At 33.2% G+C, this 13,552-nt stretch overlaps 1 protein-coding gene across 2 annotated transcripts in view; it reads right to left on the bottom strand.

Moving 5' to 3' along the window:
* The window catches only part of LOC105152637 (hypothetical protein), a 56,939-nt gene extending 49,363 nt beyond the window's left edge, over positions 1-7,576 (bottom strand). For both annotated transcript variants that reach the window (XM_087402938.1, XM_087402945.1), the window contains exon 1: positions 1,695-7,576. The gene's annotated coding sequence lies outside the window, so the exon portion shown is untranslated. The remainder of the gene's footprint in view (positions 1-1,694) is intronic.
* Positions 7,577-13,552: the final 5,976 nt, after the last annotated feature.

The raw sequence follows: 13,552 nt of genomic DNA on the forward strand, positions 1-13,552 counted from the left end.
TCCATGCGATATGTCGTTTAATCGCATATATTTCAGCTTTAAAATCCGCGATGATTTAATTGCTTCTAATTTAGCGTAGGTATATTTGCTCAACAATTCTGATAACTCCAACAAACCTCTTTCGTTCCCTTTTGTTAATGTCACGAGTTTATTCCCCTCGTGCTGCATGTTAAATACACATACATATACATGTATATGTATGTGTATATACACAGGTTGTCCCTTGAAGAGAATACGTACTCTCTGCGAAGTTTCCTTCATATACTCAATATTTACCTACCTAGTGCTAATACGATGTAGATAACCCAGTTCGAAGGTAATCACATATAAAGCGAAAGCCAACGAACTGTGCAGAGAACGCTTGTAATGTCGAGCATTTCGTAATAGTGCGTAGAATTGCTCGAAAATATGAAGGCAATCCACATTTCATAAAAAGAACGTAAAGACTAAGGGTTAACTGAACACACAGTATATTGAAAAAAAAATTACTAAATTTTGATATATATATATATATATATATATCTTTTTTTTTAATACAATAGTACTAAACTTACAGCAAACCCAATAAAACATGATAGTTAATGAAATTAATGGCGCTTGTACCAAATAAATATATTTGTTTACGTAATTATTTTTTACTCAATTAATTTTCACTCAATTACTTTCTTGATAACAGAACAATAGCACTCGGTACTTGATAAAATTCTTTAAATAAAATATTTCTTTGAAAATATAATTAGAAATATATAATAGTTGGATAATTAAAATAGATACACAGTTAAGATTTTTATAAGACATTTTTCTTTGGAAGTATTGATACCGTTATTTTAAAAATAAGATATATATATATAATATATATATATATATATATATATATGTAGACATTTTAATAAAACAATATAATTAAAATTCAGATATTAATAATAATAATTATTTTAATCTTCTAAACAAATTGTGTTTCCAAACTTTTGAACGGTATACTTATGTAATTTCTCTTATAATTGCTCGTATGTACGAATTTCTTGAATTATCTTTTTAAATCTTATTACTTAAACCTTATTACTTTGTGACTTCGCTACAAATATTCCTGAAAGATATTAAAACTATTAAAAGAATAATTATTTCAAATAATTTTATATGTTTTATATAATTATTTAATTAATGAAATTTTGTGAATTATAATTAAATTTTATTTTTTGTCTTATAAGAAAGAATTATATCTTGTTATTAATATTTATTTCCTTCTTGCAACAGCACGAATATGTTTTGCTTACTTTATGGTTATCTCATATCATAGTTTTTACGAATATTTATGCAACACATTTCGAGATTATCATATGGAGAACCAGCAGAAATATAAATAAATTCTTATTTCACAACATCCGAAGTGCGATTTTTTTTTCTTTTTGACAAACTCATCTTTGCGATTAAATTCAAATTCGGCTAAACGAGCGAAGTTATCTGCTAACGTTCTGATAAGACAATCGTCCAAAGTGCATATTAGAGCAAATTGCGGAATTGACTAATCGGACATGACGTATCCATCACCGGTCGCGGCCTGGTAATGTTTTCATCATCGCCGCGGGCGAATTCACTCGCTCCATTCATACCGTGCATATTTGTACTCCGTGCTATCTCTCTCCTCGGGAGCATGCGTAATTACGAGGCATTCAGGGTTTACCTGGTCTGCCTACCTGCTTGCCACTGGCAGCATTATAAGCTGGTATTGGCAACCTCGTTCCGAATCAAGGCGGCGGTTCGGTCGGCGAGCAGGGCCAATCGAGAGCGTTTGCGGTCGGTGAATGACTGCGTCGAACGGTGCGCTTGTCAAAGCGCACACCCGATATATAAACGTCGCCGTCGGCGTGTTATACATGTGTATGTGCGTACGTGCGTACGTATGTGTGCAAACACCGGCGCGCGACGACGCGTGCACATACACGTGCGCCTAGCTTAGGGTGATGGTTACGAGATGGATACCTCGCCGTCCATCCCGCTATAGGCTACAGGGCGGGGTGTGACAGATTTCACGGGACGACGAGCTAACGAAAAACTACTCGGCTGTGAGGTGGCGAGAGGGCAGAGACTACATCCACCTTCCTCGTAACCGCGTCCCTCTCCTCCCTCCCGACACACCTCCAGGATATTCCTCGCTGACAGCCGCGCCCGGTCGCTTTTATCCGACATTCCAACCACTGCCGGCTGCCACGAACCAGACGCTCCAAGCATCCGGCAGGAGAAATATCGCCCGACTCTATCACAGGCCTGCAACTGTTGCCTTGGTCGTGGTCGAGATCTTCGAGTGAGTTATTATTGGATCGCAGTGCTAGCACGTTTTTATGGGACTTTTCAACCCACCTTTTTTAATGTATGAATACTGATTTTGAATATCAACTAACGCAAAACCGTTCAAGCATTTTCTATCGATATTATAGATTTGCGATATTATTATTATTTTGACTATGCTCTTCCTGACGCTCTCTCTGATCAAATGTGTTATCTCAAATAAAATTACGAGCAAACTAAAAGTAGAATGAAAATCCGAGAGAACAGAGATGCGAGGGAAAACGGCGGCATTTATTACGGCACGATCGTGCAATCATTTAGGCGAACGTCTGTGACACTTTGCAATCCGGTTATTTATACGATGGATAATAAGGATGACAAATTGGATGTGCCAAAAATTTGACGAGAGTTTCCGACAGGTTCCTCGCTAAACCTTTCATCCCATTCTTAATTCCCTCTCTTGTCTGAGACTTTCTGCGAGCTCGTCCTAATGAGAGTAATGAGAATCTTTGTGCAGCAGAAGCATCGACACATTTTGAACGCATCTTAAACCAGTCTCTTGCTCTCGCAGTAGTAAAAGTTTTTACGATCTGCCCAGTTTACTAATTAGAGAAACGTCTACGCCTCTCGTTCGTTTTTATTCTCAATGCTCGCGCCGTTTATTTTGTTTCACTGAGTGGATTTGTTACAAAAATCACGACTGCTTACTTTGTGACAAGTTAAGATCGTTTAAAGTGGCTAAAATGGCGACGTGCTAAACGCGCAGGCAGCTGTCTTGGCGCTTTTCATACGTTTAACGTTATTCAATATTCAATACGATGACATGCAATTTCGCATGGAGAATTCTAGATATCAGAGAGAAACGCATATGAAATATTCTTTTGCGTGCATGTTGAATAGGAGAAATCGAGTTAAAATGTTCATACGCCGCTTTATGTTATATCTAATGGAGTTAACGTGCAATCTCTTACAATTCTTTTAATTTATAGGATATAGAAATGTAAATGAGTACGTATATGTGTGCGCTCGCACAATACATACACGCTTTTCTTAAAAAAAAAAGCGTTTTTAGAAAGAAAAATGGATATTAATAGGTTTTATCAGGAGATTCCATTTTTAAATCGCGCACTGGGCAGTTATTTATAGTCCGTTTTTATTTTAAAACCGTCTTAAATAATGCCTTAAGATGTTAATACGGCTGTCGGTTTGTGTGTTATATTAAGATCGTGTTTAAGATGGTTCTAGATATAAGCTTTGACTATGAATACCGCCCTGTGATTCTTGTTCTTCCGAGAGACTGGTATTTAGTGTACTATATAATATCGTAGTATCTAACCAGACTGTGTTTCATGCAAACAGGAATTTCGGTATGGTGGTTTGTCGTACAGGTGACAGCCGTTCGATCAACGTTCCCAATATACGTACAGCCCATTGTACACGCAATAAGTCTATCGGTATCGTACAGGGTATCGTAACGGTCTCATGCGTTATTATACCTGCTCCAAAATCTTACGTCATAGCAAACGACACAGATGATTGAGTCCCGGAAAAGTTGGGACTTATAATTGAAAATGATGTATCAATACATGATTATACGTGAAAAGAAAATATACGTGCACATAAGAATATCTTTCTTTTTTCATCGAAATAATGCTAATAATAAATACTTATTAACTTTCTGTCTGCAATTTTTACATCCTCTATTCAGCCCTAGTTTCTTTATTCTGGACTTTTAAAATGTTGAAAAAATTCAGGATTATTTTTTAACATCTCTGTTATTACATTGTATTAATAAAAATTTTTAATTGAAAATAGATAAACTGAAAAATAAAAATCATGTCAATCAGAATTCTGGTTATATATTTCAAGAATACCAATTTCTAGAATACTAATTAATCTAAATTCTTTTTCCAATGTATTAAATAGGTTTTTAACAAGATTATTTTAGAAGAAGAAATTCTATCCTTATTTATCGCACTCTGTCCTTATTTATTTCAAAGAAATTTGAAAGAAATTTGAAATTTCGCTTATGCTAAAAAAGATCTAGAAGGATTAAATAAAAACGCTAGAAGAAAATAATCATTATATAACATTAATTTAAAAATGCATCTCTTAAAGTCTTTGTAAATCTGCAGGATTAAAAAATCCAAAAAAATTGTTAAAAATTATTTTAGCAACATTTACAATTTTGTTCCTCCGCATTTGATGTCTTCTAAATTTTACAAAATGTTGCAATGTTCCTGAAAAATATTTTTTGCCTATTCATAAATTGTGCTGCCTCCTAGTCTTGAGAGATTGGTCGTTGTTCATCAACACTCGCGCACCAAGAAACACCTGTGCTCTCTATTTGTATTATATTATTTGCCAGAGGTAAAGATTTGCGAATATAATCTGTGATCCAATTCATTTTCTTTCCTCATTTATTTCACGAAACGTTATCAGTCGGGCGGCAGTTCGCGATTTTTGCGTTGAGCGCATTATCGCTTCTCGCACAACGTGCGTCCTTCAAAAAAATTAAAAAATCGGCGGTAATTGCCGTAATTCCATCGAATAAGTTTAGTTGTTACCTGAAGAATCTTATGAGAGAAGGAAATGAAAGAATGCCGCCCTGAGCGAATGAATGAGCAATCCGAAGTTTGTACCTATGACTAGGCGGCTCCTGTTCGCGTCCTCCGTTCTTCTTATCGACCATTCTGAAGCTCGTGTCCTCAACTGCATCTGGCATCCCCGTGCTTTTTCCTCCTGGCTTGTGGCATAACTTTCGTAATTTCAGGAACGAATCTGCCTCTCTGCGATCTCCTTGTCACAAATGGGAATCAGTCGTCTAACGCGAGCAGTTTCGAAAGTTGGTCGCGTTGATTTAAACTTGAAGAATTAGTTTTCAAGTAACTTGCGAAAATTGAGAATATTATAAAAATTAATAAGCTGTGAACTCTTTTACTCAAAAACTAAGGAAAAGCATTTTATCCATACGTTTATACAATATGAAGTAGTTTTGCACTGGGATGACTTTGGAATTATGTACTCATATCGCTTGAATATTTTCATATCCGTAACATTTTCACGGCTGTCTGCTACAGTTTATATGGAAAAATTTTACGATATCTTCCACGACATTTTATATTCGCATAAATTATCAAGAGATTTTATAGCTTGATTTCAGAAGGATTGTACGTTAGTAAAATAAAATATCGACATTTTATGAGCAAAATATCTCTTAATCGAATTGCATCCGTAAGATGGAAGGTATCGATCTATGTGACGAAGATTTAATTGGAGAAAGCGTGGAATGTAAAATTAAGATGCGTTTCGCTGTATACTGTAAGTTACTCATCCGCTCTTTATTAAATTATATTTGTTTTTTAAATTTTTCTGCTTTACGTCTGTTTTAATAGTCACTGAAAAGCGCATTTCTCTCTATGGCCTGATTCGATTGCTTCTTACAACTAGTAGAGACTAGACAACCATTATTTTATGCTCGTATTTTTGTGAATTTTTGGAAAAGTATTCTGTATAATGTAATTAATATATAATATAATTAATTGTAGGATTAATCAAATGGAGCTTATATAAATTGTGATTACTTGATGCGACGTAACTCGGAGCGTAAATATTATATCTAATATTTGCTTGCATAATCATTACTATATCATAAAAGGCGTTTATTTAAAAAATAAATAAATGCACGTTTAAATTAACATTTTTTAAAATAATAATATAAAATGTATTATGAGGATAAGGATATGATGTGATTATTAACATACAGAGATGGGGATTAGATTATTTTATAATATATTTGATTATGACATTAATTGGAATTATTTATTTGTTATTTAATGTACAATATTTTAATATTTTTATTCCTCAACAGTGATTCAATTTGGTGTGGAATTCTGTCGGGACCGCGAGTATTATGAACTCATCATTAACCCAGGCTTACCGCTTCGAAAAACAAAATCAATTTTTTCTCGTCGTCGCATAATGCAATTTACGCGACGCTATTAAAAAAGTTATTCCACGTACGGAAACACTGAATACGTGTCTGATCCTGCAATGTCTGGTGAAATCATATATCACCTGAATATACTGAAATTTGACTGCTCTATGAACGTTCTGATTAGCACTTTGATTAGTGATTTGATTATACGTTGATTGCATCATCGACGTCACTGTCATGAAGCACGAATGTAGACCAAAAAATACATATACCGATCACTTGTATTTAATGTCTTTAACATCCTTAAAGTTCTTTTACATTGTTATTTGCATGTTTATTGACCTAATAAGCGGATTCGCTCGGAACGATGTTCTTTCGTTCTTTCTATTTTGCTATACAAAACGTTCGTACGTGGATCGTAACACAGATATTTAGTTGAACTTTAAATTGCTCTAGAGCTTCTTTTATTTAACATCAAAAGTAAAAGAAGCTCTAGAGCAATTTAAAAGTTTTTCCGATAACTAGCGGTAGTGCTGCATTACTTGCGACTGAGCTCGTTATGGAGCTAAAGCTATTGTTAACGCTGTTTTCTAAGAAAGTCTTAAAATCGTCCTATAACGATATGACCCTACGGATCAGACGACATTTTTCTTTCGGTCTTGCTACGTTTATCCAGTTATTTCGATTTTTCAAGAGACAAGAAGTTAAAAGACATCAGAAATAGATATTAGAAATAGATGGGAAGAGTTGCTTGAGATCATATGGGGTATTAGAACTTCGAGATAGTTGACACGCGCAACAAAATCTATACAAAATAATTTATGGTTAAAATAACTGGTTTCTGCGGAAAGCACATGGCGTAAAAGTCATTAGAAGTAGACTCTTTGTTAAGTTACATAGATTATAATTGTAATAAGATCATTGCAAGTTGCGGTGAAATTGTATACTTAATGTAATTGTTTGGTGCTTCTTTTCGCTTTATAATGAAAGAACTAAATGGTTGTAATGAGCTTTTCGGCTTGCAAATTAGTTATTAACTACAAACAGTAAAGAGGATTTTGAAATAAGCTCCGGAATAAAGGAGAAGCTTAACAATTTCGACGAAAGATTCTGTATGGTCTTATATATAATTTATGCATTTCGCGTACAGATTTTTCCGCTAAAGATTTCCGATTAATTTTCGGTTATCAAATGTTTTGATCAAAATCTCGAAATATTATTTATTATATATGACAATTATACAATTATTGTATATTATTGGAATATAAAATAATATATTATTTATATAAAACAATTAATTGAATAAAATAAACGTTTTTAGAACTCGCTTCAAATTATCTATAATTGTCAATAAAAAAAAAATAAAATTTTTACGAATATAAATACAATTTTATTTTATTTTACGAATATAAATACGTACATCTCGTAAGTAAAGCTATAATTAAAAGAGAAAATTGCACTGAGTCAGATTGATTTTATAGGCAATGGATTAATTGAATCGTTTGATATTATGCTACAAATATTTCTTTTCAATAATATTTCAGCTAGAGATATTATTTTAATATCCGTGTCTGAAAGAGTTTGTTTATTATTTTAATATCTGAAAGGTTAGAAGATGCGTTATGAAAAGAAACGTAATGACGTAAATAAAAGGTCTCCAACGAGATGGCCTGAGCACCATCCAGAGTTGGCGGATTGTCACGTCGCAAACAACAATAGCTTGCGCTGGACGATTCTCCTGGTTTATGATTATGGACAAATGTTGGCAAACGTATCGATAAAATTGTTTCGCAGGGCATTCTCGCTCGTTAACGTCTACTATAGTGGCAAGGATAACAATGATGATGTTGATGTTGCCGCTGTTACTGCCATCGAGCTAATTCCGTGTCAGCCCCGGTACAGCATTCACGATTCGACAAATACGATTATCCGCCTATTCTGATACTTAAGTTAGACTGAATTCAGTAGTGCTTGTGGATACACAAACTTGTCCCAGATATCGGAGGGGGGGGAGGGTTTAACCTCGGTTTCCTCTTCCTCTTTTTTCTCTTCTCGCTCTTTCTATCTCTTGCTCTGCACTGTTGGATCTCACCCCTATGAATAGCCTCTCTCGTTGCAAGGGTTGCAGCGACTACAATCCTTCCACATCGAACCTCTCGACGTTCTTACGGCAATCTCTCGAGTGTCGATGATGTGCAGTCGATTATCACCCTCATTCTTTCTTGTTCTCTCGTTCGTATATTGAAAAAAGAATCTAGTAGTATTAATTTTGATAAAAAATGGATAAATCAGAATTTTTTGGTTGTATCTATTATAATTCTAGTTGAGATAATCATGATATGTCATTTTGATTGATATGATCAGAATGTGTTTTATTTTATTCATTTTCAACCAGAAATTTATTTTAATGTATCCTTCTCTCGTCGCTTATTCAATCTGATTTATTTGATCGTCAATTATCCACGAAAAGACAAATTTACTTATGTGACAGTCTTGCGCGTTCGATTACTTGCTGCTGCACGTTAATTTCTCAATGTAATCTCAGTACGATCCGATGTCTGATCGACATGGCTAAGAAACGCTGTATGATGGATATATAAACCCGATCGAGGAAATCTGATACATATTTACTCACCTAATTGCACGCTTGAACGTGTTATCAGTTATCTAACATCTCTTTTATTGCATCGGTATTTGTTTTTGAGCTATTTCTTGATTTTATTATTTTATAACATGCGTTATAACGTATCTATGTTCTAAAACGTGATTAACAATTGATTCTATATTATAACTTCGTAATGTACCTTGTGACACGTTTGGTAATTGCTTCGATACTTCGTCAAACTCTATTAAACATGGGCTGCCGACACTCTTAGTTACTTCTAAGTACGCGATCGTCAAATACGCACGACAAGTTAATTTACTCGTGTTAATACGTGTATTCGTCCATTGCTCAATATACCGAATACCGTCGCGTTCAACTTTGATGAAATTGTGTATTATACCGTGCGAAACTGATGTGTGGCTGTTTGCGTGGCTATGCATACGTGAGAAAGCAACTCCGAGCAAATGGGAAAATGTGAATATAAGCTTAGCACATCGATTTTGTATCTTTCTCTTTCTTTAGTTCATCCATCACGCCACTTATCGTTCTGTAATTATTCTGTCAGTCAATCATAGCACCTGTACTCCGTTACGTGTTTCGTGTTTTCTTTTCGCAGTATATGTCTATCATCGTTTTTGATAAAAACCTTGATCTCGCTACACGAAAATGATATATTTAGACATATCTGGATTGCGAAATACGTGAGTATTTATGAATTGTATTTAATTTTAAATCATTGACAAACATTTATTGTTTTGTACTAATATAAATTAAAATTTGCATTTTAGATTAATATATTTTGTGACAAATATTTTATTTAAAGAAAGAATCAATATTTTATGACGATTCCTACTTTCTGTAACATGTATGTTAACTATTGTTATGTGATAACAATTAACGCACTTTTGTTATTAATTGTTTGTTTTAGTAGAATTAAATGAATACGTTGAACATCTATAACTATTGTATATCTATTCGAATTTACAATGCATATGATAATATAATCAAATATATATATATATGGAAAGAACGATTTTGTTGAAAAATCGGATTATCAAAATAATTTTATTAGAAACTTAAACTGGTTGTTCTCTAGAATATCAAAATTGTTTACAGAATTGCTCATTATTTTTTTAGTTTTCAACAAAATTTTTATGGTCAATAAGACTATTTTCATATTTGTATTCAACAAAATTTTAAATCTCTCAGTAAAATCGTTCTTTCTGCATCTTTAAAAATCTGAGAAGATTGATTTTGAAGTCGTAAAAATTAATTAATTCGATTTGTCAATCGCGCGCGCAATGAGATTAATCTTCTCAGATTAATCTTCTCAAATAGAAAAAAGTGTGGATTACAACGCTGTTGCTCCGTATACTTTTTTGCTTTGTCCGCTTGATCGTGTTGGAGACTTTATCTTCCCAAGTAACGTAATAAGAAACTCGTACTGTGGTTATCTCGACATTTTCGACGATTAAAGGGGGAATTCACCAAGAGAAGCGATAGAACGCTTAGAACGAGACCGAACCTTCAGTAGGGATTTGCAAGTTTCCCACGCATAAACAGATTATTCAATCGAAAGCGAGGGCTCTCGTTGACCACTTAATACGTAATGCACCACAGCGGACCGAGGACGCGCAATACGCGGATTGGCATGTCTGACAAGCGGCGTTTTAATTTGCTATCGATTGGTAGAGCCATGCCGCGGATCATAGACGAGATCGTACGCGGCCCGGTAATCCCAACGCTCGGTATACCTATATACAGGCGCATCCTGCATACTTGCTTTGGGCAATAACATCGCTAATTGCATTGGACCCCCGTACGCTGTCGTTAGGCAATAAGATTATTACCAGCCCGTTGGCACACTTTCTCAAAGATAGTCGACTGAAGTTGACACTCTCGTTAAAAAATCTTTCCCTGAGAACCTTTGTGAAACATTGGTTAAAGATGTATAATGTATGTTCTCTCGTGTCATTCCTTAAAACATTTTAAAATTATTGTAAATAAAGCCAATACTTAATTTTATAATTTTTATTTGAAGATACATATCGATAACATTGAAAAGCAAGAACTTTGTTTCTCAATCAAATCTAGTGATGATTCTTGTAGTTTTAGCTGCTACAAAAAAAGTAAGATTAAGAAAGTTCCATCATCCACAGATTTTTAGGAAAACGACATCAAAAAGATAAAAAACGATAATTTTAAAGGTTTTCATGACATTGCAGAAGTGGTAGCAATTTTTTCTGAATTTCGTTCATGTTACGCGAAAGTATCAACTTTTAGCTTTAAAATACACTTTATTTCGTTACAATATGATTTTCTATTTTCGAGATATGGCAATTTGAAAATTGTTCTTTTTCTATGTAATACATGGAAAAGGCATTTTACTTCATCTTAACATACATCATTATGTAAATAAATGCTTTCGTATTTACATAATATAAATTTGCAAGGTTTCTGTTACAAGGTTTTTGCCTATTACAAAGTTATTACGTAAGACACTCATATCAAAATAAAATTTCTAAAAATTGAAGGGAAATGGAATTTTTTAAAAAACATATTCTTTCTCAGTGTAAAAGCTTTATAAGAAACACTCATTGTTAGTTGAGAAAGAAATGATTAAAATTTGTTCCTTTGTGCAAGTATTAATATTTATAACTACTATTATTTCTTTTGTAACTGAAATAATTAGAAAATCTTAATATGTACGTACTAATATCTTTTCTCTCAATATAAATAATATTTAAACGCTATACGGAAAGAATTTTTTCTTAAAATTTACCCTTAAAATATGATAGTTGTGGTACAATACAATATTAAAAAAATTTTTACCATGCACTTTAGTAAAATTAATCAAACTTCTTTTATTGTAATTTTATTATTTAATGAGAGAGATTTACATAAAGTTTTTCGAAATACAATGTTATCTTACGATTACCATATTTTCAGAATAAAGTCTAACAAAAAATTCTCTTCGTGTACATTTACTTATAAAATCATTATGTAAATGATACACTTATATGTAAAGAGAGTAACGGCTTACATCTTGATTGTGTTAATGACTTTATTACTCGTGAATAACAAAGACACTTATTTCTCTAAAATTAATATTTTGCTATTCGGCTTGCTGATTAATCTATTTGGGGTGAATATCGGCTGAAGAGGAAGAAAGAGAGAAAGAGAGAGAGAGAGAGAGAGAGAGAGAGAGCCGGCCGACAAACGACGTTTTAATTTCATATCGATTAGAAACCCCACGGCAGATTACAGGCAGTATCACGTGGGCCAATAGTTTCATCGACACGACAGATATAGTAGAGCTTAGCTTTATACGAGGTAAACGGGTGACAAAGCATGTTTCTCGAACGATGAGTACCGTGTAACAGGGTAATTAAGGTCGCAGGTGCATTAAACGGAGAAACACGATGCAGCTTTTTCGAGCCTATGTTCACGGCGCGTTTATTGATGTATTGTCAAGGTAAAAGATCGGGATAACTTTGAAGACTCAATTCACGCTAGATTCGTTTAATAACCGTGTACTAGAAAAGAAATATTATAAAAAGGGACAACCCTGTTCTCGGTTGTGGCGCAATTAAAACGTGGTTTTTTAAAATATATAATTGAAATTGGAATATTATCTCAAACGTGTGAGTTTTAATTGATTAATTTTTTTAACGAAGAAACTTTCTGTTTACAAATATATATATATATATATATATATATATATATATATATATATCACGAGAAATCCTTTCGAAATATAATCATTATTGCACATTCAGCATAGTATATTTTTAGCGAGTGATAGCTATGTGAGATCATTCATTACAGTCATAATTACGTTATCAAGAAAGTTTCAATGTTTCCCGACCGGCGAAAATTGATCCAATTTACGAGTCACGTTACATCGCACAACCACCGATATTTAATTATCTCAGCCGCGGAAATGAACAATATGCGATTGCATCAACTCCTTCAATTATCCAAGCGCAGTAAAAAAAAAATCCGAGAAAAATAATATTGTAAACTCAGAGGAGGAAAAATACGTTTATTTATATTCTGGTGGGAAATATATCCATTCATATTCAAATTTCATCAGTTCTGTCAAATTCGAATGTTACTGTATAATTATGTGAATTATTCAGCATTATTAGCTCTTCTATTCTCATCGATATTTATGGAGAAAAATTTACAAATTCCATGTTTATATCACAATAACTTACTTGACAGTTTATAAATAGCTATTCTAAATCTGCAAGTAAAATATTTTGCGCTGCACATTATTTAAGGAAACGTAGTGAAATAATGAAGAAAGTATTGGTGATCTTTGTAATTTTTCCAATATTGAATATATTGAGATAGGAATATTTCCAGTAGAATTTTTTCTTAAAAAAAACTCAGGAAAAACGATTTATCATTCATGAAAATCAAATAATGTCACCCATAAAACAATGATAAACAATGCAAGCAAATACTGAGCGATAACGGGCGCTTGATTATTAATCTTATATTATTAATCGAACGAGAAAAGAAAAAGGAAAACGCTGAAAGACTTAATGTAAGAAATGATATATGTCATTATTTCATTATATAATTCCATTCTTATCCATTAACTACGAAATTTTACGAGTTTTTATTTTGCTACCTGAGAATGTGCGATATTTATTTGTTAAATTCATTTTGTAGAATTCTTCAGTATATTTTTTTCAATCGATGACGAATTTGCT

The sequence above is a fragment of the Acromyrmex echinatior genome, chromosome 1, assembly GCF_024713525.1.
Source record: "Acromyrmex echinatior isolate Ae372 chromosome 1, ASM2471352v2, whole genome shotgun sequence".
Classification (NCBI taxonomy): Eukaryota; Metazoa; Arthropoda; class Insecta; order Hymenoptera; family Formicidae; genus Acromyrmex; species Acromyrmex echinatior.